Source organism: Oncorhynchus keta, chromosome 6 (genome assembly GCF_023373465.1).
Source record: "Oncorhynchus keta strain PuntledgeMale-10-30-2019 chromosome 6, Oket_V2, whole genome shotgun sequence".
Classification (NCBI taxonomy): domain Eukaryota; kingdom Metazoa; phylum Chordata; class Actinopteri; order Salmoniformes; family Salmonidae; genus Oncorhynchus; species Oncorhynchus keta.
In genome coordinates, this window is record NC_068426.1 from 26,076,213 (window position 1) to 26,102,296 (window position 26,084).

The following is a 26,084-nucleotide window of genomic DNA, read 5'->3' on the forward strand; positions in this document are numbered from 1 at the left end:
AATAGAGAAACAAGCCTTTACCCAGACCAGGCCGGATCTCAATCCTGTCCTATTGACAGCAATCCATTCCTATCCTATTGACCTGTGAAGTGTGTTATATGCCTAAGAAACTAATGGCTCAGTACTAACTATCAACAACGTCCTGGTAAAGGTGAAGCCAGTGATTCTGGGTGTATGTGGAGAATTGTTGACTTTAGGCAGGAGAGAGAAGCCACATGAAATGAAAAAAGACAAGAAGAAGAAAGACACTCTGAAACACACTGTGATGGTAGGCTTTCAATTGCTGAGAGGGGGCCTCGTTGTACAGTTCACCAGCTACAGACTGATGATGACGGGGCTGCTATTTTTACAGTGAATTGCACTTCTATAAGAGACACACTTCTATAAGACAGGGCAGCTTAGTACATGATTTCACTCTCTCCTCTCTCTCTCTTTCCTCCTCTGACCCAGAGGGGTGAGAGAGAGAAAGACCAATAGATGGCAAGGAAAAGTGAGGGCATTAATGAGATTGGATGTCAAGGGAAAATACAATCCACAATTCTGATAGTAATCGTAATAGTCCCTGCTCTGACCCTGTCATGTTTTAAACATCAAATACTGCATTTGTATGCATTATTTGGTTGAAAAATTAAAGCTGAGATTTTAAATAGATAGAACGATACAAGGTTTGATTGTAAACTTCTGTAAGACCATGGCAAATGCGTAAATGCAGACGCATGTACAGACACACTCTTTTTATCAGTATCTCTCTCTGTCTCTCTTTTACACACACACACACACACACACACACACACACACACACACACACACACACACACACACACACACACACACACACACACACACACACACACACACACACACACACACACACACACACACACACACACACACACACTCTCTCTCTCCCTCCCTCTCCAGTGGAGAAATGGCAGGAGACACAAAGGAGCCACCTGTCCTGTCAGACACACATGTTCCATTTCAGAGCCTGGTCTAACAGAGCCATCTACTACCATACTGGGACACCTACCCCCCCCCACACACACACGCAATTCCCTTCCAGTGTCATTCACAAGTAAATCTCTACATATCCAGTGAAAAAAGACTGGCCGAAACACTCAATCACAAAAACGCAACTCAGCCTAATTCATTTCAGCTTTGTCCAGCACTGTCATGTGCTTCTGTGGCCGTTGGCTAAGAAGTCTTACTCTCTCTTTCTCTCCCGTGGCTGATCTGAAGGCAGAGAGGGGACAGATGTTGAGAGTATTGAGAGAGGAGGATGAAAGAGACCCTTGACAGGCTAAAAGCTCTCTGTGTTTCTGAGGAGAGGACTGGGGAGGAGAAGAGCGGAGCAAAGGTAGGTCATCAATGATTAACGTTATGCTATCAGACCACTAGCTCCACCCTCATTACTCTCCCGGTGTAGCATCACATGAGCTAAATGGAAACATGAGATGGGATGGGTGGATGATGAGAGCCCAGCGGAAGAGAGGAGGAGGAGGGCAAGAAAGATTGGAAAAGAAAGTAGCAGAATAAAATAGGAGCGGAGAGGGAGAGCAGGAATATAAAGGACAGTCAAAATAATTGTGTTGAGAAACACTTAGCTGGGGCTGCTTCTTCCTTCTATCATAGAAGCCCAGGGCAGTTTGAGAGAACAAAACAGAACCATTAGACCCTTCTTCAATTACAAATGATCCCTCGCTCTGTGTCTCTGTCTGTTGCTGTCACTCCCCCTCTATTTTTTTTTCTCTCTCATCCTTATCCCCAGGATGAAAGAAGAAGCACTGAACTGTCATGACGTGGCCCTTTCTGGGTGTAGATCGTGGTTTCCCCCTCTCTCACTCTCTCCTACACCCAGGTTCTGATATCTCAGGTCGTACATTCCTGGCAGAGACTTTCTCCCCCTTTTCATGCAGAGAGAGAGAGACCACAGAGTGAACCAAGGATTTCACGTGGCCGAACTCCTTAATCTCCAAAACAGGAAAATGAAACAATATGTCCACTTGTGAGAAGGTGGGAATGGTCCATGAACACTTAAGGGGCGGGTATGACAAGTGTGTTTCATTTGGTGACCTCAGAGAGGACAGGAAACACACATACAGTGGGACAAAAAACTATTTAGTCAGCCACCAATTGTGCAAGTTCTCCCACTTAAAAAGATGAGAGAGGCCTGTAATTTTCATCATAGGTACACTTCAACTATGACAGAAATTTTTTTTAGGATTTTTTATGAATTTATTTGCAAATTATGGTGGAAAATAAGTATTTGGTCAATAGCAAAAGTTTATCTCAATACTTTGTTATATACCCTTTGTTGGCAATGACAGAGGTCCAACGTTTTCTGTAAGTCTTCACAAGGTGGGTCTTCCAAATGGACAATGACAACAAGCATACTTCCAAAGTTGTGGCAAAATGACTTAAGGACAACATTCCTGCTTTCTTACAGATGAGTGGCAACATCCCTCCTCTACCTCACTTAAGATACAGTCCACCCGTCCTTTCCTTTAGTGTCACTGATCTGACGTGACAAAACGGGTTCCAATTGATCAGCTTCCAACCAACCAGTCATGTTAGATTCAATGAGTGATTGTATTCAAGGAAAGTAGGATGCACTTCCAAAGTATTTGAACAAGACATGGTTTTATGTTGGGCATAAACTTCAACTCACTTGACTCTGTCACAGAGGAGCCTCACTTCTGTGGAGGTCTACCTGTAACTGAGCCTAAAGGACCTCGCAAACCAGACGTAGAGGGGGAGACTGATATGGAACAGTATATCCTCTTATGTCAATACACCCATGTCCTGGTCTGTCACATCTCTGAGAATTGGGGTTGCTATTATGTCAATAAACCCAATGTCCCTTTAGTCACCTTTCTCTGAGGGAGTTGTGTCTAGATAATCCACTCATGTCCTCACGTCCCTCTGAATGGGCCTGGCAGGTGGTTAACACGCATGAATTAGAGAGCATATTAGTGGCTGTCTGAGAGATCACTAAGAGGGGATTCATCTCCATACCACACATACACATGCACACACACAGCTCTGCGTCAGATTTGTACGTTAAAAACCTCTAGAGTCGATGTCTGACCCCCCGCAGAAATCTATTAAGTATAATTGTAAAAAATCCTATGAAGCTCCTGAAATCTAGAGGTATCTGTTTTTTGTATGGGCTGCATCTCAATCCCACCGGATCCGCCAACGTCAGCCTTTCTCATCTGTGGTGGAAGGTGACAGAGCCTCAGCGGTGTTTGTCAGACCAGGAAACATCCATAAAATCAGTCTTCTCACAAAAACGTCTGTTAATATGACCCCTCTATGGAAGAATGTGACTCTCACAAACATGTTCTGTGTTTTGCTCCTTGTCCCCATAAGCTATACGGGACTCATCTGAAGTCGGCACCGCCAATGTGCCAACTTATGTCTGTAGCGTCCAAAGTGTTTGGGCTACACACTAATATGACCCCTTTACGGAAAGATGAGACCCTCTCCTCTGCAGTTACACAAAAACGCCATCTTCCATCCTCTCTAGAATGGTCAATTCTTAACGTAAAAACTCACGGCATTGTTATCTACACGAGTCAATATACTGTCTGTGGAGCTGGGAGACAGGAGGGGGAGAGAGATGAGAAGAGGGGAGGGACGGAAAGAAGGAGGGAGAGAGAAGGGGGAGAGAAAAGGAGAGGGTGAAGGAGAGAGGGGGAGAGAGAAAGTCGACGGACAGAGGTGAGAGAGAGGAGAGTGAGGAGGAGAGAGATGAGAGGACGTGGAGGAGAGAGAGGGTAAACGAGGGAGGGGAAAGAGAGAGAGAGATAAAGAGAGAGAGGAGGGAGATAGGAGGGAGAAAGAGAGAGAAGAGAGAGGGAGGGAGACAGAGAGAGGGTGGAGGGGAGAAAGAAGGGGAAGGGAGGAAGAGACTGAGGGAGGGAAGGAGGGAGAGAAGCGTGAAACAGAGGAGAGAGGGGATGAGAGATAGGTCTGTCTGTGTGTGTCTCATCCTTTCATCTTTTTGACTGAAATGTATTGACATAAGCATCAATTGGTTGAAATCTTTTCCCATTGACAGGAAATGTATTGGCATTCGACCCCGTGACACCCACCTTTTCCCATTGAATGCAATGTATTGACATAAGCATCAATTGGTTGACACTCATCTTTTCCCATTGAATGTGATGTATTCACATAAGCATCAAGAGGTTGGCATATTTTCCCAGTGGCACCTCAATGCCCGCTGGGAGCATGGCCAATTGACATCATCTTCAATTGGTAGAACCATAACTTTTTGCAAAAAGGATGACGGTTTCCTATGACATCATTTCAGAACACCACATTGTGAGAATATATTTGTGGATGAGCATGATTGCTCTACTATCCAACCAGGTCACTGGAGAGCTACGGCGTTCATCCAGGTTCCCTTGTCTCCCTCTTTTTCAACCGTTGAATACTCAAGTCAAACCCTGAGATCTTGTTGCACTTCAATATTAGTTGAGAAAGGGCTAGGCAATAGATTGTCATTGCTGACTGGCCACAATGACATGCATGACATGCATGGCCACCCTCCTCCGCCTGTCCCTCGCTCCAAGGAGAGAGGGACGAGGTATCAATGACTGTTTACCTGTCAAGGCCCTGTGATCAAACAAAAGATCAAAACAACGGAGAAGAGGAATGGTCAGAATGAAGGAGGGGACGAAAAAGAAAAGTAGCGCAAAGAACAGCAGGATGACAAAAGCGGGAAAGTTTTCTCGTAAAACATCTCATATTCATTGAGCGATAAACGTTCTCTAGCATATAGGAGGAGATTCACAACTCTCCTCGATATGTTTATTACTACTCCTATCTCTAAATGTGCGGACTCTTGTCTTGTACCTCAGTTATTACTCAACAATACGTGTTGCTCCGGCAGCTATATTATTATTAAGATCTAGGAGCAGGGTGTACAGTTGATTAGATTTCCTTTTCCCTGGGGGTGTCGTGCCCTTTGCTAAGAGAAAGTGAAGGTATAGAACAGCATATACAACACCATGATGTGACACGGGGGGAATTATTACAGCAATATTAGGGAAAACACAGCGGTGCGCACAGCGACACAATATTAGTCACTTTAGGGGACCTGGGGGCACCGGGAAAAAGATTTATTAAAAGCAAGTCTATTTTCATTAATATTTCAGCACAACAATAAGACCTATTTTTCACACCAACCTCCGCCTCGTCTCCTTCCTGGGTGAGGTCATGAAGCATTGAAGAGTAATGATAAAATACCACTTCAACGCTCGTACTATGATGCCTTACGGAGTCATCTTTTATAATGGCCACTTGATATCTCTGGGGGTCAAGGGTCATGTTCAAAGACATTATCAATCCCAGCAGAAGGTCAGAGGGAAAATATCAGTGACGTGATTACGGGGCGAGCTGTGTGACATCCCCTGCAAAGTCGGTGTGACCACAGAAAATCAAATCAAAGTTAATTTGTCACATGTGCCAAATACAACAGGTGTATTCACCTGTATTCACCAACAATGCAAAAAAGGTATTAGGTGAAAAATAGATAAGTAAATAAATAAATACTACAGTAAAAATACAGTGAAAAAAAACAGTAGCGAAGCCACATACAGTAGTAAGACTATAACAGTAGAGAGGCTATATACAGTAGTGAGACTATAACAGTAGTGAGGCTATATACAGTAGCGAGGCTATATACAGTAGTGAGACTATAACAGTAGAGAGGCTATAACAGTAGGGAGGCTATATACAGTAGCGAGGCTATAACAGTAGAGAGGCTATATACAGTAGTAAGACTATAACAGTAGAGAGGCTATAACAGTAGGGAGGCTATATACAGTAGCGAGGCTATAACAGTAGAGAGGCTATATACAGTAGTGAGACTATAACAGTAGGGAGGCTATATACAGTAGTGAGACTATAACAGTAGGGAGGCTATATACAGTAGTGAGACTATAACAGTAGGGAGGCTATATACAGTAGTGAGACTATAACAGTAGGGAGGCTATATACAGTAGGGAGGCTATATACAGTAGGGAGGCTATATACAGTAGTGAGACTATAACAGTAGAGAGGCTATATACAGTAGTGAGACTAACAGTAGCGAGGCTATAACAGTAGAGAGGCTATATACAGTAGCGAGGCTATAACAGTAGAGAGGCTATATACAGTAGTGAGACTATAACAGTAGGGAGGCTATATACAGTAGTGAGACTATAACAGTAGGGAGGCTATATACAGTAGTGAGACTATAACAGTAGGGAGGCTATATACAGTAGTGAGACTATAACAGTAGAGAGGCTATATACAGTAGGGAGGCTATATACAGTAGGGAGGCTATATACAGTAGTGAGACTATAACAGTAGAGAGGCTATATACAGTAGTGAGACTATAACAGTAGGGAGGCTATATACAGTAGTGAGACTATAACAGTAGGGAGGCTATATACAGTAGTGAGACTATAACAGTAGGGAGGCTATATACAGTAGTGAGACTAACAGGAGTGAGACTATAACAGTAGCGAGGTTATAACAGTAGGGAGGCTATATACAGTAGTGAGACTAACAGTAGTGAGACTATAACAGTAGAGAGGCTATATACAGTAGTGAGACTAACAGTAGCGAGGCTATAACAGTAGAGAGGCTATATACAGTAGGGAGGCTATATACAGTAGTGAGACTAACAGGAGTGAGACTATAACAGTAGCGAGGCTATAACAGTAGGGAGGCTATATACAGTAGTGAGACTAACAGTAGTGAGACTATAACAGTAGAGAGGCTATAACAGTAGGGAGGCTATATACAGTAGTGAGACTAACAGTAGCGAGGCTATAACAGTAGAGAGGCTATATACAGTAGTGAGACTATAACAGTAGAGAGGCTATATACAGTAGTGAGACTAACAGTAGAGAGGCTATATACAGTAGTGAGACTAACAGTAGAGAGGCTATATACAGTAGTGAGACAATAACAGTAGAGAGGCTATATACAGTAGTGAGACAATAACAGTAGAGAGGCTATATACAGTAGTAAGACTAACAGTAGAGAGGCCATATACAGTAGTGAGACTATAACAGTAGGGAGGCTATATACAGTAGCGAGGCTATAACAGTAGAGAGGCTATATACAGTAGTAAGACTATAACAGTAGAGAGGCTATAACAGTAGGGAGGCTATATACAGTAGTGAGACTATAACAGTAGAGAGGCTATATACAGTAGTGAGACTAACAGTAGAGAGGCTATATACAGTAGTGAGGCTATATACAGTAGTGAGACTATAACAGTAGAGAGGCTATAACAGTAGGGAGGCTATATACAGTAGCGAGGCTATAACAGTAGAGAGGCTATATACAGTAGTGAGACTATAACAGTAGAGAGGCTATATACAGTAGTGAGACTATAACAGTAGGGAGGCTATATACAGTAGTGAGACTAACAGGAGTGAGACTATAACAGTAGCGAGGCTATAACAGTAGGGAGGCTATATACAGTAGTGAGACTAACAGTAGTGAGACTATAACAGTAGAGAGGCTATATACAGTAGTGAGACTAACAGTAGCGAGGCTATAACAGTAGAGAGGCTATATACAGTAGGGAGGCTATATACAGTAGTGAGACTAACAGGAGTGAGACTATAACAGTAGCGAGGCTATAACAGTAGGGAGGCTATATACAGTAGTGAGACTATAACAGTAGAGAGGCTATAACAGTAGGGAGGCTATATACAGTAGTGAGACTAACAGTAGCGAGGCTATAACAGTAGAGAGGCTATATACAGTAGTGAGACTATAACAGTAGAGAGGCTATATACAGTAGTGAGACTAACAGTAGAGAGGCTATATACAGTAGTGAGACTAACAGTAGAGAGGCTATATACAGTAGTGAGACAATAACAGTAGAGATGCTATATACAGTAGTAAGACTATAACAGTAGAGAGGCCATATACAGTAGTGAGACTATAACAGTAGAGAGGCCATATACAGTAGTGAGACTATAACAGTAGAGAGGCTATATACAGTAGTGAGACTATAACAGTAGAGAGGCTATATACAGTAGTGAGACTATAACAGTAGAGAGGCTATATACAGTAGTAAGACTATAACAGTAGAGAGGCTATATACAGTAGTGAGACTATAACAGTAGAGATGCTATATACAGTAGTAAGACTATAACAGTAGAGAGGCTATATACAGTAGTGAGACTATAACAGTAGAGAGGCTATATACAGTAGTGAGACTAACAGTAGAGAGGCTATATACAGTAGTGAGACTATAACAGTAGAGAGGCTATATACAGTAGTGAGACAATAACAGTAGAGAGGCTATATACAGTAGTAAGACTATAACAGTAGAGAGGCCATATACAGTAGTGAGACTATAACAGTAGAGAGGCTATATACAGTAGTAAGACTATAACAGTAGAGAGGCTATATACAGTAGTGAGACTATAACAGTAGAGAGGCTATATACAGTAGTGAGACTATAACAGTAGAGAGGCTATATACAGTAGTAAGACTATAACAGTAGAGAGGCCATATACAGTAGTGAGACTATAACAGTAGAGAGGCTATATACAGTAGTAAGACTATAACAGTAGAGAGGCTATATACAGTAGTGAGACTATAACAGTAGAGAGGCTATATACAGTAGTGAGACTATAACAGTAGAGAGGCTATATACAGTAGTGAGACTATAACAGTAGCGAGGCTATAACAGTAGAGAGGCTATATACAGTAGTGAGACTATAACAGTAGAGAGGCTATATACAGTAGTAAGACTATAACAGTAGAGGCTATATACAGTAGTGAGACTATATACAGTAGAGAGGCTATATACAGTAGTGATATTATAGTAGTAGAGAGGCTATATATAGTAGTGAGACTATAACAGTAGAGAGGCGATATACAGTAGTGAGGCTATAACAGTAGCGAGGCTATAACAGTAGAGAGGCTATATACAGTAGTGAGACTATAACAGTAGAGAGGCTATATACAGTAGTGAGACTATAACAGTAGAGAGGCTATATACAGTAGTGAGACTATAACAGTAGCGAGGCTATAACAGTAGAGAGGCTATATACAGTAGTGAGACTATAACAGTAGAGAGGCTATATACAGTAGCGAGGCTATATACAGTAGCGAGCCTATATACAGTAGGGAGGCTATATACAGTAGAGAGGTTATATACAGTAGCGAGGCTATATACAGTAGCGAGGCTATATACAGTAGCGAGCCTATATACAGTAGCGAGGCTATATACAGTAGAGAGGCTATATACAGTAGCGAGGCTATATACAGTAGGGAGGCTATATACAGTAGAGAGGTTATATACAGTAGCGAGGCTATATACAGTAGCGAGGCTATATACAGTAGCGAGGCTATATACAGTAGTGAGCCTATATACAGTAGCAAGCCTATATACAGTAGCGAGGCTATATACAGTAGCGAGGCTATATACAGTAGAGAGGTTATATACAGTAGCGAGGCTATATACAGTAGCGAGCCTATATACAGTAGAGAGGTTATATACAGTAGCGAGGCTATATACAGTAGCGAGGCTATATACAGTAGCGAGGCTATATACAGTAGTGAGGCTATATACAGTAGCGAGCCTATATACAGTAGCGAGGCTATATACAGTAGCGAGGCTATATACAGTAGCGAGGCTATATACAGTAGCGAGGCTATATACAGTAGCGAGCCTATATACAGTAGTGAGGCTATATACAGTAGCGAGGCTATATACCGGCACCAGTTAGTCAGGCTAATTGAGGTAGTATGTACATGTAGTATGTACATGCTGTTGAGAAGCCTTTTGGTCCTAGACTTGGTGCTCCGGTACCGCTTGCCATGCGGTAGTAGAGAGAACAGTCTATGGGGGTGGGGTCCACTGGGGTGGCTGGGGTCTATGACAATTTTTAGGGCCTTCCTCTGACACCGCCTGGTGTAGAGGTCCTGGACGGCAGGCAGCTTAGCCTCAGTGATGTATTGGGCCGTACGCACTACCTCTGTAGTGCCTTGTGGTCGGAGGCTGAGCAGTTGCCGTACCAGGCAGTGATGCAACCAGTCAGGATGCTCTCGATGTTGCAGTTGTAGAACCTTTTGAGCATCTCAGGACCCATGCCAAATCTTTTCAGTCTTCTGAGGGGGAATAGGCTTTGTTGTGCCCTCTTCATGACTGTCTTGGTGTGTTTGGACCATTCTAGTTTGTTGGTGATGTGGACACCAAGGAACTTGAAGCTCTCAACCTGCTCCACAAACCTGCATTTGGCAGGTTTGTGTGTGTATGTGTGTGTGTGTGCATGCGTGGCTGCAACTGTAAGGGACACACTGACAAATCACATCCACCCAACAACGCTGCCTAGATAGCCTCCTTTAGCCGCAGTGTGCGTTCGTAAGTAAAGGCCACTGATATTCCCCTCCACAGCCACATTACATAATGACACCAGCCAGAATGAAGAAGAGGGGGAGAGAGAGAGAGAAGGGGGGGGGTGCAGTGTTCATTGATCTTGATCGAGAAGGACAGAGGACAGGGGGAGACAGAGGGAGATGAAGGGAGGAGACTTGGGGGAGAGGTGGAGTTAAGGTTGATGGATAACGCTGCAGAGGTAATAATGCCCCACACGACAGACCCAATTCCATTAACACCCTATCTGGCTGCGTGTCTAGTCTTTTTCTCTGCCCTCCCTCTCGCTTTGTGCTTCTTCCTCACGTATGTTTCCATATCTATATCCATCGTTGAATTTGTTCCGAATGGATTGTGTGTGTGACGTGACAATGCTCGACGTTACAAGCGTACTGTACTTCTCCATCTCGATGGCCGTGTCAGATTACCCACACTTGCGTCCTACATAGTAGGCTTAAGGGGTATGAGAAAACAGAAAGTGTTACAGTATGTGAAAATTTGGAAAATGTCATATGCTTTAAATGCCGCGACGTCATACTCGTTTCAACTTTTCATCTAGCAGGAATTTGCTGCACCACATTTAGGAAGTGAATCGTCTTTTCAGACCCAATTGTTTGGCAACAGCTGATAATCAGATAAGGTGACAGATAACACTGTACCAAATGAATGAATGTTGAGGAACAACCTAATTTGCAGTATGGATGAGCCTGGTATGTTTATGTGTTGCATACTGCATATGTTTTTACATAACCCGTGTTCCAAAGAGTATACAGTATGGTTGGCATACAGCGTATACTCTTCGAAAACAGAATTTTGGCCAGAGCCTCTATCAACCCCAACCCTCCTTCCCTCTCTCTCAATAGACATACGTGTAAACTGGCCCTCGCCCTGTCCTCATCGAAAGACACAACAAACGTGTTGACAGACGTTCCTCGTGACTGACATACTATTCCTGTCCTCTATAGGTCGATACACTGCTAAACTGTTGACGGAGGGTGTGTGATCAGTGGTTGCTCATGCGCACGGTGAGGCCAGTGAGGTCTTATAGAGCGACTGAACGCACCGATGCTGAAAGTGGTTTTTTGTCGCTCATTAAGGAAAACAAGATTTCATTCTTGGGGTTGTGGTTTCGATGTGGTAGTTACTGATATTTGTCCTCCCCTGAGGCACCAAAGGACTTCCTCAAAATAGTCCGAATGAATCTAAAGATCAAGACATCTGTAATTCATTTGAACGTTTTTTGCAGAGGAGGTTTTCGTCTATCAATTTTACGTCGAGCTAAGGTGCAGTTTCTCTAAACGTTGTCTTACATAAACAACGTCCAATCCAGTAGACAGCTGGGCAGGTCTGTCTCACTGTCTGTGTGTTCTGCCATATGATTGGATAGACCTCAATCACCACATATGCTCATCCCATGTTAGTGGGTAAGTGGGCATTGTCGAAATCAAAACCCAACCATCAGATTTATTTATTTAAACCTTTACTTAACTAGGCAACAAATTCTTATTTACAATGACGGCCTAATCCAGCCAAACCTCGGACGGCGCTGGGCCAATTGTGCGCCGCCCTATGGGTCTCCCAATCACGGCCGGTTGTGATACAGCCTGGATTCGACCAGGGTGTCTGTAGTGACTCTTCTAGCACTGAGATTTAGTGCCTTAGACCGTTGCGCCATTCGGGAGCCCTCGGGAGATAAGTCATGATGAACTCTTGTACAGAAATTTCACAAACCTCTGTTTGTGTGACCAGCCGGTAATCAGATAAATGACGAAAATGTACTTACTTGCATTTTTTGTCAATTTTTGGTACTGGAATAAATGTTTCAGGCTAATATCGATGCTGTTTTCAATGACAGAAGTTGGTTTTTGAGTTCAGGTCTGCTTTAAAAAGGCAAACATATCATTTCTCCCTAGTGTGTTCCTTGTTTTCCCCTCTCCTGTCTCTCCGTTCTCTCTCTTTCTCCATGATCTTTCTGTCAAGGAGAACCGTGGCTGGATTTGCACAGTCAGAGCTGTGAGCTCATGTGAGCTCATGACGATCCTCTTGCAGCGATGAGACGATGCAGATGACGCAATGACTTCTATGATTTACGGACTCCGATGACAGTGCAGAGAAGGCCACACCAAGCTAAAACCTTGTTTATCTATCGGCATATGAGCTGATTGGAAATGTCTGTATTTTAGCAACTTATTATGACATTTTCTTTAAAGAAACAAAAGAAAAGAGAGAGAACACAGACTAAACCAAACTTCCTAAAAGTAGATAATAAAATGCAGGTTATCTGAACCTGAGGTGACAGACCAAGAACCTGCGTTGATTTCCTTTTCTCTGCTCACCTCTCTTTCTTGCATTATTACCTTTAGTACCAAAAATAAAAAACCCTCCCATCTTCCTAAAACAAAGAATACCAGCAACATCAACAAAACCATCAAAAACAACCCCCATGCATTCAACGTTAGGCTACCTCATTAATACACAATTCCCTCTATCTATTAAAAGCTACAAACTCACCTATAGAGTGTGTGGGTGGGTCTATCACTATGGAGATAGTATATCTTCATAGAGTTCGCCTGTGGTGAGAGATCCCCAGTTTATAGTCCAATAAACAGAGGCAAACGCTCCTCCTTCATATCCCTGGTAAAGTGGCCCAGTCTCCTCTCAGTCAAATGGCCAGTGGTGTGGGTGTGTGTGATATGGGTGTGTGCGTCCGTCAGTGTGAGTTAGAGTGCAGTAACTGCGTCTCTGTTGCCAAGCTGAACGGAGAGAAGGAGAGAATGCACTGGGGGACTAATAGGGAGACTCCCATCCAGCAGACACAAGAAACAGAGAAGAGGGAGGGGGACATAAAGAAAGACAAAGAGAGCTGGAGAGAGGAAGAAGAGTGTGTGTGTGTGTGTGTGTGTGTGTGTGTGCGCGCGTGCACGTGTGTGTGCGTGTGTGTGTGTGCGCGCGTGCACGTGTGTGTGTGTGTGTGCATCAGTCCCTCCAGGATTCTGCGATTGCAACATGTTTAGCAACAAGAATTCCCCACATACTAAAGCGAGGGTTTGGAAATTTGACCATTCACTGCACAATTTTTGCATAACACGGTTAAATCATTGCAATATATCGTTACCCATCATCGCAGTACAAAAAGAGGACTTGCAATTTCAAACAATCAGCACACATTTAAAGCATACTGGGGTTTTTTTCCACTTTTGTGCAATTTTGTGGGACATTTTCACAACTATTATTATAAATGCATCCTGTTTAAAAGATATATATTGTTGTTTTGTTTTCTCTGTAATGCTACCAGCCACCGAGCAATGTTATGGAGCTGTCTTTAGCTTCCCAATCTCCCAACCTCATGACTAGCTACCAAAAAGCCATTTCATGCTATTAATCAAGATAGAGTAGTTAGACAAGATAACTATATTAGCTGGCATGCCTGATGGACTGGTTGGTAGACCATGCCTGATGGACTGGTTGGTAGACCATGCCTGATGGACTGGTTGGTAGACCATGCCTGATGGACTGGTTGGTAGACCATGCCTGATGGACTGGTTGGTAGACCATGCCTGATGGACTGGTTGGTAGACCATGCCTGATGGACTGGTTGGTAGACCATGCCTGATGGACTGGTTGGTAGACCATGCCTGATGGACTGGTTGGTAGACCATGCCTGATGGACTGGTTGGTAGACCATGCCTGATGGACTGGTTGGTAAACCATGCCTGATGGACTGGTTGGTAAACCATGCCTGATGGACTGGTTGGTAGACCATGCCTGATGGACTGGTTGGTAGACCATGCCTGATGGACTGGTTGGTAGACCATGCCTGATGGACTGGTTGGTAGACCATGCCTGATGGACTGGTTGGTAGACCATGCCTGATGGACTGGTTGGTAGACCATGCCTGATGGACTGGTTGGTAAACCATGCCTGATGGACTGGTTGGTAGACCATGCCTGATGGACTGGTTGGTAGACCATGTCTGATGGACTGGTTGGTAGACCATGCCTGATGGACTGGTTGGTAGACCATGCCTGATGGACTGGTTGGTAGAATTTGTAAGTCGCTCTGGATAAGAGCGTCTGCTAAATGACTTAAATGTAAATGTAAATGTAGACCATGCCTGATGGACTGGTTGGTAAACCATGCCTGATGGACTGGTTGGTAAACCATGCCTGATGGACTGGTTGGTAGACCATGCCTGATGGACTGGTTGGTAGACCATGTCTGATGGACTGGTTGGTAAACCATGCCTGATGGACTGGTTGGTAGATCATGCCTGATGGACTGGTTGGTAGACCATGTCTGATGGACTGGTTGATAAACCCTGCCTGATGGACTGTTTGGTAGACCATGTCTGATGGACTGGTTGGTAGACCATGTCTGATGGACTGGTTGATAAACCCCGCCTGATGGACTGGTTGGTAGACCATGCCTGATGGATTGGTTGGTAAACCATGCCTGATGGACTGGTTGGTAAACCATGCCTGATGGACTGGTTGGTAAACCATGCCTGATGGACTGGTTGGTAAACCATGTCTGATGGACTGGTTGGTAGACCATGTCTGATGGACTGGTTGGTAAACCATGCCTGATGGACTGGTTGGTAGACCATGTCTGATGGACTGGCTGTAAACCATGTCTGATGGACTGGTTGATAAACCATGCCTGATGGACTGGTTGGTAGACCATGTCTGATGGACTGGTTGATAAACCCTGCCTGATGGACTGTTTGGTAGACCATGTCTGATGGACTGGTTGGTAGACCATGTCTGATGGACTGGTTGGTAAACCATGCCTTATGGACTGGTTGGTAGACCATGCCTGATGGACTGGTTGGTAAACCATGCCTGATGGACTGGTTGGTAAACCATGCCTGATGGACTGGTTGGTAAACCATGTCTGATGGACTGGTTGGTAGACCATGTCTGATGGACTGGTTGATAAACCATGCCTGATGGACTGGTTGGTAGACTATGTCTGATGGACTGGTTGATAAACCATGCCTGAAAATGTACTGAATAAGACTCACATTCCTTTCAATCTTTTTCCCAGAATTTCCAAGATGCAGAGAAGCATATTTGACGTCTTTTAAAAATAACCACCAGCCAGGAGGATACAGACAGCTCAAGAGGTACACTCATAGAAAAGAAGGTGCATTCTAGAACCTAAAGGGTTATTCGGCTGTCCCCATAGGAGAACCCCCCCCCCAAAAAAAGTAGAACCCTAATGATCAATGGTTGTGTGGAAAAAGATGTCTACAAACAAAAAGAATGCGCAATGAATGGTTTCGGATGTGAGACTGGCTGTAATTACAAGTTTTGTACTAAGTTTTAAATTCACCACATAATGTACTTGTAAAAATAGTAACAATGTGATAAAGCGTTCACATATTTATCACATATTTATCACATAATCATCACATATTTATCACATATTTATCACATATTTATCACATAATCATCACATAATCATCACATAATCATCACATAATCATCACATATTGCCTTGCACAATGTGTGGAGGGCCTGGTGTGAGTGTGTGCTCACCCATTAGAACACAACACCCCCAGCCCATCCCTGACATTAAGAGGCCCATACACACATCCCAGTGATCACTTCCATGAGATGGACATGAGAACAAGCAGGCGGTCAAGCAGAAATACCAAGTGAGAAACAAGAATCTCCCCCTCCCCCCTCCCTCCCTCCCTCCCTCCCTCCCTCCCTCCCTCCCTCCCTCCCTCCCTCCCTCCCTCCCTCCCTCCCTCCATGAGACAAGTCATAGGGTAAAAACAGAAACATCAGAAACCTCCAGCTAAACCCCCAACCAAATAGCCCATCTGTTTCCAGTATAACAGGGAACAACAGAATGAAACAGCTGATCGGAACCCCCTGTGATGTCTATTCACTGCTAATTATACTTAACTGTGCTTTAGTGAACATCTCCCTCTCTCCTGTCTCTCCTTACAGTAGGTGCTTTTCACAGCTGCAGATGACAGAGCACATTGAGACAGGGGGGGCTCTCAGCTCCGACGCAACCGGACTGTGACAGTGAGTGGGACCAGCGAAATGGGGTTTGCGTGTGTGCGCGTGAGTACGGCCGTTAGTCTGTGTATGTGTGTGTGCATAACTTTTGGAGGCTACTGTAAGAACTATAGGATGCCGTATATTCCTATTCCCATGGAGCGTATTTATTACATGTGACAAGACATATCTTGCAAGTCTTTTCAGAATGAATCATGAATAATGATGAGAGAAAGTTAGACACACAAATATCATAACCCCCCCAAAAAAAAAAAAAAGAAATGCTAACCTCTCTTTTTATTGCAATGATGAGAGGTTAGCATGTCTTGTGGGTATGATATTTATGAGTCTAACTTTCTCTCTCATCATTATTCATGATTCACTCAGTATGATACGTAATCATGGTAGCAAGTGTTTAGAAACGTATTCTATTCTTATTTACAATTAAAGTGACTCCAAAATGACACATTATTCATACATTATTTACCATGAATTTCTATTGGGCACAAATTAATCTAAAGCACAACCAAAACAAACAGCAAATGTATCCAACAAAATTATAGAGTTACAAGCTTGATGTAGTGCTATGAATATGAGACCAAATACGTAACGTTTTACTACTTTAATACACACGTAAGTGAATTTGTCCCAATACTTTTGGGCCCCTAAATTGGGGGAACTATGTACAAAAAGTGCTATAGTTGCTTAACAGTTCCCCTGACATGGATGAGAATACCTTCAAATTAAAGCTGACAGTCTGCGCTTTAACCTCATAGTCGTTGTATCACTTCAAATCCAAAGTGCTGGAGTACAAAGCCAAAACATTTGACACTGTGCTAATACTTTTAGAGATCACAGTATGACATTTTCCTGACCCACAATGAAACCAAACCAGAAACGATAAAACCAAAACTGGAGAAGAATTTGGTCAATCTGATTTCTAAAGACATCAAACAGTGAGAAAACACGAATGGAGTACCATTACAGTATTTAGAGAACCATAACAGAAGTGTCCCGAAAGCCTCAGGAAACCATTAGGAATACGTTTGTAGCTGAAAAATGCAGAAAGAATGAAATGCAGAGACATTCCAGAGCACCACACACCCACACACATTACAAACACACTCACTCCAATAATCTCCGCTAACACTACCAAAACACACATCTGCAGGAGTACGGTACCTGACCTTAGAGACAGGCATCTGGATGCTCCGAGTGTGTGTGAGGTCAAGGAGGATCCCTGTGTTTAAGAGGAGTTCTGTCAGAGCAGGGTGTGTGGACAAACACATACACAGAACAGTAGCAAAAGAGGACAGAAAATCCAGGTGTGAAAAACACTAGTGGTGTGTCCCTCTCTCTTCTGTCTGCCCTTCTCTTTTTCTCTCACTGCCTCATTCTCTCTCTCTCTCTCTCTCTCTCTCTCTCTCTCTCTCTCTGTGATTATAATGTGGGTGCCAACGTGCAACACTAGTGCTGGGGAAGGGGAGAGAGGGAAGGAGGGGAGCAGTGAGGGGTTAGGGATTGACGAAGGGAGAAAGAGGACGGAGAGAAGTGACAGTTGATAGGTGGAGGGATGGAAGCGAGTTGATAGGTGGAGGGACGGAAGCGAGTTGATAGGTGGAGGGACAAAAGCGAGTTGATCGGTGGTGATGAGAAAAGGGGAAGAGTTTTGGAGGAGGGGCGGGAGGTGAGAGAGAACGAGAGAAAACAGTAGGAGAAAGAGGACACAGAGTTGATATTAGGGAGAAAGAGAAAGGTGCATGAGTTGATAAGGAAGGAGGGAGAAGGGAGCTGTACCCATATGTTGTACCCATATGTTGGTGTGTCTCTGGAGACACATGATGCTGTGCTGTCCTGTCCCTCTACCTCCCTCCCTTCCTCTTGCCCCACCAGCTATTTTTAGACCTCAGCTCAGCCGTGAATCAAAGCAGTGAATCAAAGCCTATCAAACAGAAGCGGGATCCGGGATACAAAAGAGCCCTGGCTTAAACACCTTATCAACCAGAAAGACACACACATAGGTAGAGGACACCCACACACACAATCAAATGAGGCTCATATATAGGCACACAGACACGCACAAAAAAAATACACACATACACACTTTCTTTTACACCCATCCTATCCCAGTGAAATGCCACTTTAATCTACACCTCTATACACATTCTTGTACAGCTAATCTAATATGTTTATAGCATGCACGACTTCAACACGATCCGGGTTGAAGGGCCATTGGATTCCCTCAAGCTGTAGTTGAACTGCTTACTCAAACACTGAAGGCGACTTCCCCTGTCTAGACAATAGCATTATAAAAACACAACGTGTCATCGCTGTCGGAAGAAAACCTTGTCCATTTTTTATTGCCCATTTGTGTTTATTGCCAGTCTAAGATAGAACGAGTGGACCATTATACACGTTGCCATAGACATACAGCCATGTCATAGCAAAGTGAAATGTGTTTTATGTGTTAATACAATAATGTCTTCACGTTCCTTAAATAACTGCGTGCTTGGCCTCTGCGGAGAAAGTGTAATTATCCTAACCCAAGAATGTGAATAATTTAAAAAAGGAAATCAGGCTGATCTGGTCTTAAGACCTGGTCCATTCGTTTTTATACAAATCCTTGATATATACACTATATATACAAAAGTATGTGGACAACCCTTCAAATGTGTGGATTCGGCTATTTCAGACACACCCGTTGCTGACAGGTGTATAAAATCGAGCACACAGCCATGCAATCTCCATAGACAAACATTGGCAGTAGAATGGCCAGTACTGAAGAGCTCTGTGACTTTCAATGTGGCACCATCATAGGATTCCGCCTTTCCGACAAGTCAGTTTGTCAAGTTTCTGCCCTGCTAGAGCTGCCCAGGTCAACTGTAAGTGTTGTTATTGTGACATGGAAACGTCTTTGTGCAACAACGGCTCGGCCGTGAAGTGGTAGACCACACAAACTCACGGAACGGGGACCGCCGAGTGCTGAGGTACACGTAGTAGCATGTAAAAATTGTCTGTCCACAGTTGCAACACTCACTACCGAGTTCCAAACTGTCTCTGGAAGCAACGTCAGCACAAGAACTGTTCGTCGGGAGTTTCATGATGGGTTTTCATGGCCGAGCACACACAAGCCTAAGATTACCATGCGCAATGCCATGAGTAGGCTGGATTGGTGTGAAGTTTGACACCATTGGACTCTGGAGCAGTGGAAACACGTTCTCTGGATTGATGAATCACGCTTCACCATCTGACAGTCCAGACGACGAATCTGGGTTTGGCGGATGCCAGGAGAACGCTACCTGCCCCAATGTATAATGCCAATTGTAAATTTTGGTGGCTGCGGAATAATGGTCTGGGGCTGTTTTTCATGGTTTGTGCTAGGCCCCTTAGTTCCAGTGAAAGGAAAACTTGTTCGGTGTAGAACAACTTAACTGGCCTGCACAGAGCCCTGACCTCAACCCCATCGAACACCTTTGGGACGAATTGGAACGCCGACTGCGAGTCAGGTCTAATCGCCCAACTTCAGAACCCAACTTTACTAATGCACTTGTAACTGAATGGAAGCAAGTCCCAGCAGCAATGTTCCAACATCTTATGGAAAGCCTTCCCAGAAGATTGGAGGCTGTTATAGCAGCAAAGGGAGGGACCAACTCCATATTAATGCCCATGATTTTGGAGTGAGATGTTCGACAAGCAGGTGTCCACATACTTTTGGGCATGTAGTCCATATATTCTAGTGCATTATACAGTATAACACCAAGGACAAGCTATAAATAGTTCAGGGCTTTTTGAACTGAATTAAAGCGAAACAATATCCATCAAAGATAAATGATTAAAGTTTAAAGCCTGCCTGAAGAATTGATCCGAGGACGTGATGGATGTCACCTTGGGGGCTCCCAACCCCCCAAAGGCCACTGCCCCATGGCAATATGTTTAGAATTGCAGGAAATTAGCTCTAAAACAACCACATTAAACATTTTCTCACAGCATCCTGGCAATAGCTTGAGATTAGCTATAAACCTGCACATTTTCTCTTTCTCCCATGGCAAAATGTGTAGAATAGCTTGAGATTAGCTATAAAGCTGCACATTTTCTCTTTCCCCCATGGCAAAATGTGTAGAATAGCTTGAGATTAGCTATAAAGCTGCACATTTTCTCTTTCTCCCATGGCAAAATGTGTAGAATAGCTTGAGATTAGCTATAAAGCTGCACATTTTCTCTTTCTCCCATGGCAAAAAAATAGCTTGAGATTAGCTATAAAGCTGCACATTTTCTCTTTCCCCCATGGCAAAATGTGTAGAATAGCTTGAGATTAGCTATAAAGCAGCACATTTTCTCTTTCTCCCATGGCAAAATGTGTAGAATAGCTTGAGATTAGCTATAAAGCTGCACATTTTCTCTTTCCCCCATGGCAAAATGTGTAGAATAGCTTGAGATTAGCTATAAAGCTGCACATTTTCTCTTTCCCCCATGGCAAAATGTGTAGAAATGTAGGAAGTTAGCCATTTCCCCATAACACACTCACACATTGATGGGAGAGTGTATGTGTGTGTGCTTTTGCCAGATTACTGTGATCAATTCCGAAGTTAATGGAGACAGGTAAGCAGAACCTTGAAAAGATAGGATGAGTGGGATGGAGGAGGTGAAAGAAATAATACATGAGAGGAGGAAGCAAAGAGAAACAGATCTTTCTTTGAAGCCTGCTGTCAGTGATGTTCACAGAGTGGAGTGAGTGTCTGCTCAGGCAAAACATCATAAAGAGTCATAAAGAGAGGTGGCAAAAGACTGAAAGAGAGCGGGATAGAGAGAAACACACGTGTAATTAGGGATAGTGAGAAAGAGAGAGGGAGAAAAATTGAGAAGAGTGAAAGAAAGAGACAGAGACATACATACATGCAGATGTAGGTTCTTAATTTGATCACCCTGATGCAGGAGAATTTCCCTGCATGTATTTTAAAATGTGTGGTATATTTGACATTTAAAAAGTCTTCTGAAGTTTGTAATTTCCACTTTGAAATTTTAGACTTGATTTCCCCTTATGAAAAATGGATCAACCACTACAAAAATATCCATTCATTATAATCCACATAATAATTCACATTTCCTGTTCCTGCTTTATTTTCCTGCTGTGCCAAACTGGTCAAACAAAGATCCTACATCTGTACAGTACATGACGCTAGCTATGTACAATGCTTAATTAATTACTTTCTTATGGAGAGTTTAAAAAAACAAGAGATCATGGTCATAGTGTATTTCATAGCTCTTGAAATGTTATTTTCTGGTTTCTCCACCTCTAAAAACAGCAAGTGCTCTGACAATCTGGTAACACACTATATATAAACACAGAAAATGTGTCTGTGTGAAGGGCTCCAGTCTCCGACCATTTAGTCAGAGACTGAAAAAGTTAGTAGTACTAGTGCCACCAGGGGAAAATGCCAGTCTGGACCCCTTGTGTGTGTGTGTGTGTGTGTGTGTGTGTGTGTGTGTGTGTGTGTGTGTGTGTGTGTGTGTGTGTGTGTGTGTGTGTGTGTGTGTGTGTGTGTGTGTGTGTGTGTGTGTGTGTGTGTGTGTGTGTGTGTGTGTGTGTGTGTGTGTGTGTGTGTGTGTGTGTGTGTGTGTGTGTGTGTGTCATTTTGCGTGGGTGTAAGATGGGAGACAGATGGAATTCACACCCTGTCAAATCTGACACTATGTACCATGGAGGAGGGATCAGGAAGTGTGAGTGTTGAATGTTCAATCCCAGTGCTAGGCACTAGTTTTTTATTATTTTGTTTGAACCCTATTCCAAACCATAACCCTGTACCTCAACCATTCTGAAGTCATACATAAACTTAACCTTCAAAATGTGACGTTTGTGGACAAACGTCGGATTTTGAGGTGAGACAGAGAGTGTTTTGCCTCTACAGACTGTGTGTGTGTGTGTGTGTGTGTGTGTGTGTGTGTGTGTGTGTGTGTGTGTGTGTGTGTGTGTGTGTGTGTGTGTGTGTGTGTGTGTGTGTGTGTGTGTGTGTGTGTGTGTGTGTGTGTGTGTGTGTGTGTGTGTGTGTGTGTGTGTGTGTGTTTTTGCGGGTGTGCATGTGGGTACAAGTGAGTAAGTGTGTGTGTTTGTTTGCAAGTGTGTGACAGAGAGTCAGAGACAGGTAACTTAGCACCTTTCTTCCCCATCACAAGGGTGAAAATGAGCTGTGTACCAGACTGTGCAGAGACTAAAGTTGTGATTTACAAATTCTAATGGAATGTAGATGTTCTTACTCTTTTCCCACAAAGAGATGTGAACTCTCCTTGCGAGGTGAAGACTCGGACTTATCTGAGGCTCCCCTGTGTGTTGCGGAAAACAACCGTAGCTTAGCCCAGCACTTAGTTCCACTGGGAGACCGTCAGGTGTCAAGCTATCTGTTTCTGCTCTACCGGACAAGCGACAGCAGCTCGCTGAGCGGCAGATGCTTGTTGAGTGTAATGCTCTGTGTTCGCTGGTTCAAAATAGTCGTTGCCGGAGAGTGATCACACACAATCGTGTGTGTGTTCTGTGGTGTGTGTGTGGTGTGTGTGTGTGTGTGTGTGTGTGTGTGTGTGTGTGTGTGTGTGTGTGTGTGTGTGTGTGTGTGTGTGTGTGTATGGTGTGTGTGTGTAGTGTGTGTGTGTGTGCGTGTGTGTGTGTGTGTGTGTGCGTGTTGTTTGTGTGTATGGTGTGTATGTGTAGTGTGTGTGTGTGTGCATGCGTGTTGTTTGTGTGTGATGTGGAATGTCTTAGTAACAATACCTGGAATGACTGAATGAACCACACAATGCAACAACAGTAGCCAAAACACCAATTGGTCTTCAACCTCAGCAGTTACTTTAAATTAAGTGAAAATCAATGTAGCCCGTAAACAAAGCAGGAGCCAGCAAATTCGTCCAGCAAGCTCTAACTTTGAACGAACCAAACACTGAAAGTCAATTTAGCTCTTCTGCATACAATGCCAGCAAACAGCCTCCGGCTCTTGTCCTCTCCCCCAGTCTCTCACAAGGGGCTTGGATGGATTTACTGGCTCAAGTGGAGAAAGTTCATCAACAAACTAAAATAAAAAACTGCCTTCAATGACCCTGGGTGCCAGCCAAACGGGGGGATTGTCAACGTTAGCGTCGTGACCTTGCAGAGGAACGGAAATTACGATTACCTGGGTGAATTACTGCGTATAGGAGCCGTTTGCAGTCAGTTTCACTTTACCTCAGCACTACTTTTCTCCAGGATACAGTAAAAGTGTGTTTCAGCAGAGAATTTACCCTCCATATATCAGAGGAGTAATACTGTTACTGCCATCATGGCAAATGCAGCATTGATTGAGGAATTCTCTCCCTCTCGCGCTCTCTGCTTTTCAGCTTTTCTCCGTTTTCATGTCTCTTTCTTTCTCCTTCTTTCCTTCCAAATCATTTTTATCTCACCCAGTTCAGCTTACAGTGCAACTGGCAACGGCTACTGTCAAGCTCCACCAGGTCTTTGTTAAAGTATTTAATGGTCCAATGCAGCGGTTTTTATCTCAATATCTGGGTAACAATGAAGTACATTAGTGTGATTGTTTTCAATTCATCTTTTCGCTTGAGTTCCAAATATCTCTAACGGTCGCCCCCAGCGTGAGCTAATTTAGGAACGGAGTCAGAATGCATATTCACTGTTCCAAAATGTGATTGTTGCACAAATCACACCGGTTTGAGCGTACACTGCAGGGATCACTGTAGAATAATCACGCCTGTGTATTAGCGCTTGTCAAAGGGTTAAAATGGTCCAAAATAAACAAAAATAGCTTCTTAGCCGAATGCAATTTCTCAAGCAAGACATGATGTCACCAGAAGGTCCAACATTCCTACCCAGCCAAACAAGCTCTGGCATTAAAACTGTATTATCAGAACTGTTACCATTTCACAGTATCATTCCAACCTCATAGAGTGGAAATACAGTGCATTTGGAAAGTATTCAGACCCTTTCACTTTTTCCACATTTTGCTACGTTACTGGACTTAAAATGGACTAAATTGTTGTTCCCCCTCATAAATATATACAAAATACCCCATAATGACAAAGAACACCAGGTTTTTAGAAAAGTTAGCAAATGTATATAAAAAAAATGTAAATATGATATGTACATAAGTACCTTTGGCAGAGAAAACAGCCTTAAATGGTCCTTCTGTAGCTCAGTTGGTAGAGCATGGCGCTTGTAACGCCAGGGTAGTGGGTTCGATCCCCGGGACCACCCATACGTAGAATGTATGCACACATGACTGTAAGTCGCTTTGGATAAAAGCGTCTGCTAAATGGCATATATATTAAATATTATTGGGTATGATGCCACAAGCTTGGCACACCTGTATTTGGGTAGTTTCCCCCATACTTCTCTGCATATCCTCTTGAGCTCTATCAGGTTGGATGGGGAGCGTCACTGCAAAACTATTTTTAAGGTCTCTCCAGAGATGTTAGATCGAGTCCAAGTCGGGGCTCTGGCTGTGCCACTCAAGGATATTCGGAGGCTTGTCCCGAAGCTACTCCTGCGTTGTCTTGGCTGTGTGCATAGCGTCACTGTTGAAAGGTGAACCTTCACCCCAGGCTGAGGTGGTGAGTGCTCTGGAGCAGGTTTTCATCAAGGATCTCTCTATACTTTGCTCCATTCATCTTTCCCTCGATCCTGACTAGTCTTCCAGTCACTGCCACTGAAAAACATCCCCACAGCACGATGCTGCGACCACCATGCTTCAGATGTGACACTTGGCATTCAGACTTCAATCTTGGATACATCAGACCAGAGAATCTTGTTTCTCATCGTTTGAGAGTCTTTTAGGTGCCTTTTGGCAAACTCCAAGCGGGCTGTCAGGTGCCTTTTACTAAGGAGTGTCTTCCGTCTGGCCATTCTACCGTAAAGGCCTTATTGGTAGAGTGCTGCGGAGAAGGTTGTCCTTCTGGCAGGTTCTCACATATCCACAGAGGAACTCCGGACCTCTGTCAGAGTGACAATCGCGTTCTTTGTCACCTCCTTGACTAATGCCCTTCTCCCCCGATTGCTCAGTTGGCCAGACGGCCAGCCCTAGGAAGAGTCTTGGTGGTTCCAAACTTCTCCCATTTAAGAATGATGGAGGCCACTGTGTTCTAGGGGACCTTCAATGCTGCAGAGATATTATGGTACCCTACCCCAGATCTGTTTCTCGACACGATCCTGTGTCACAACTCTCCTGTGAGGATCCAAAGGATCAGGTTACAGTGGGTCCGCTCTACAGCCCTCTCCAACAGAGGAGGAGAGGGATGGAGTTGGACAGTTTTATGACGGTTACCTTGCAGAAATACCTTGCAGAAACTCTGCCTTAGGGCTCTGTAGGATTGAGGGGAAAGAACCCTTTTGTTACAAGGAGATTCCTCCCACCAAAACTATGACATCCAAAAGTGGAGAATGACCCAATATTCCTAACACAAATAAGGTGGTAAATTGTCTTGAAACAATCATGTCGAATTCATTACTAATTTGTAATGTAACTAAGGACAGTAGAACAACATAACTGTACCTCTGAATGTGTATATTTCCCAGTTATCAGATTTACATCTAAATGTTGTAGAACTTATATGATTAAATATGAAACTAATTGTGAGAAGATGAAATGTGATCATAGCTTTCTAAATGAGAAAATATTTTTCATGTAAAGTTTATC

General features: G+C 43.6%; 1 protein-coding gene across 10 annotated transcripts in view; it reads right to left on the bottom strand.

Moving 5' to 3' along the window:
* LOC118385286 (regulator of G-protein signaling 3-like) overlaps nt 1-26,084 on the bottom strand; it is a 249,205-nt gene that overhangs the window by 72,066 nt on the left and 151,055 nt on the right. The window contains exon 1 of one of the 10 annotated variants that reach the window (XM_035772291.1): nt 12,914-13,049. The exons of the other annotated variants lie outside the window; for them this stretch is intronic. The gene's annotated coding sequence lies outside the window, so the exon portion shown is untranslated. Of the gene's footprint in view, nt 1-12,913; nt 13,050-26,084 lie in introns of those variants that run through there. 10 annotated transcript variants of the gene reach the window in all.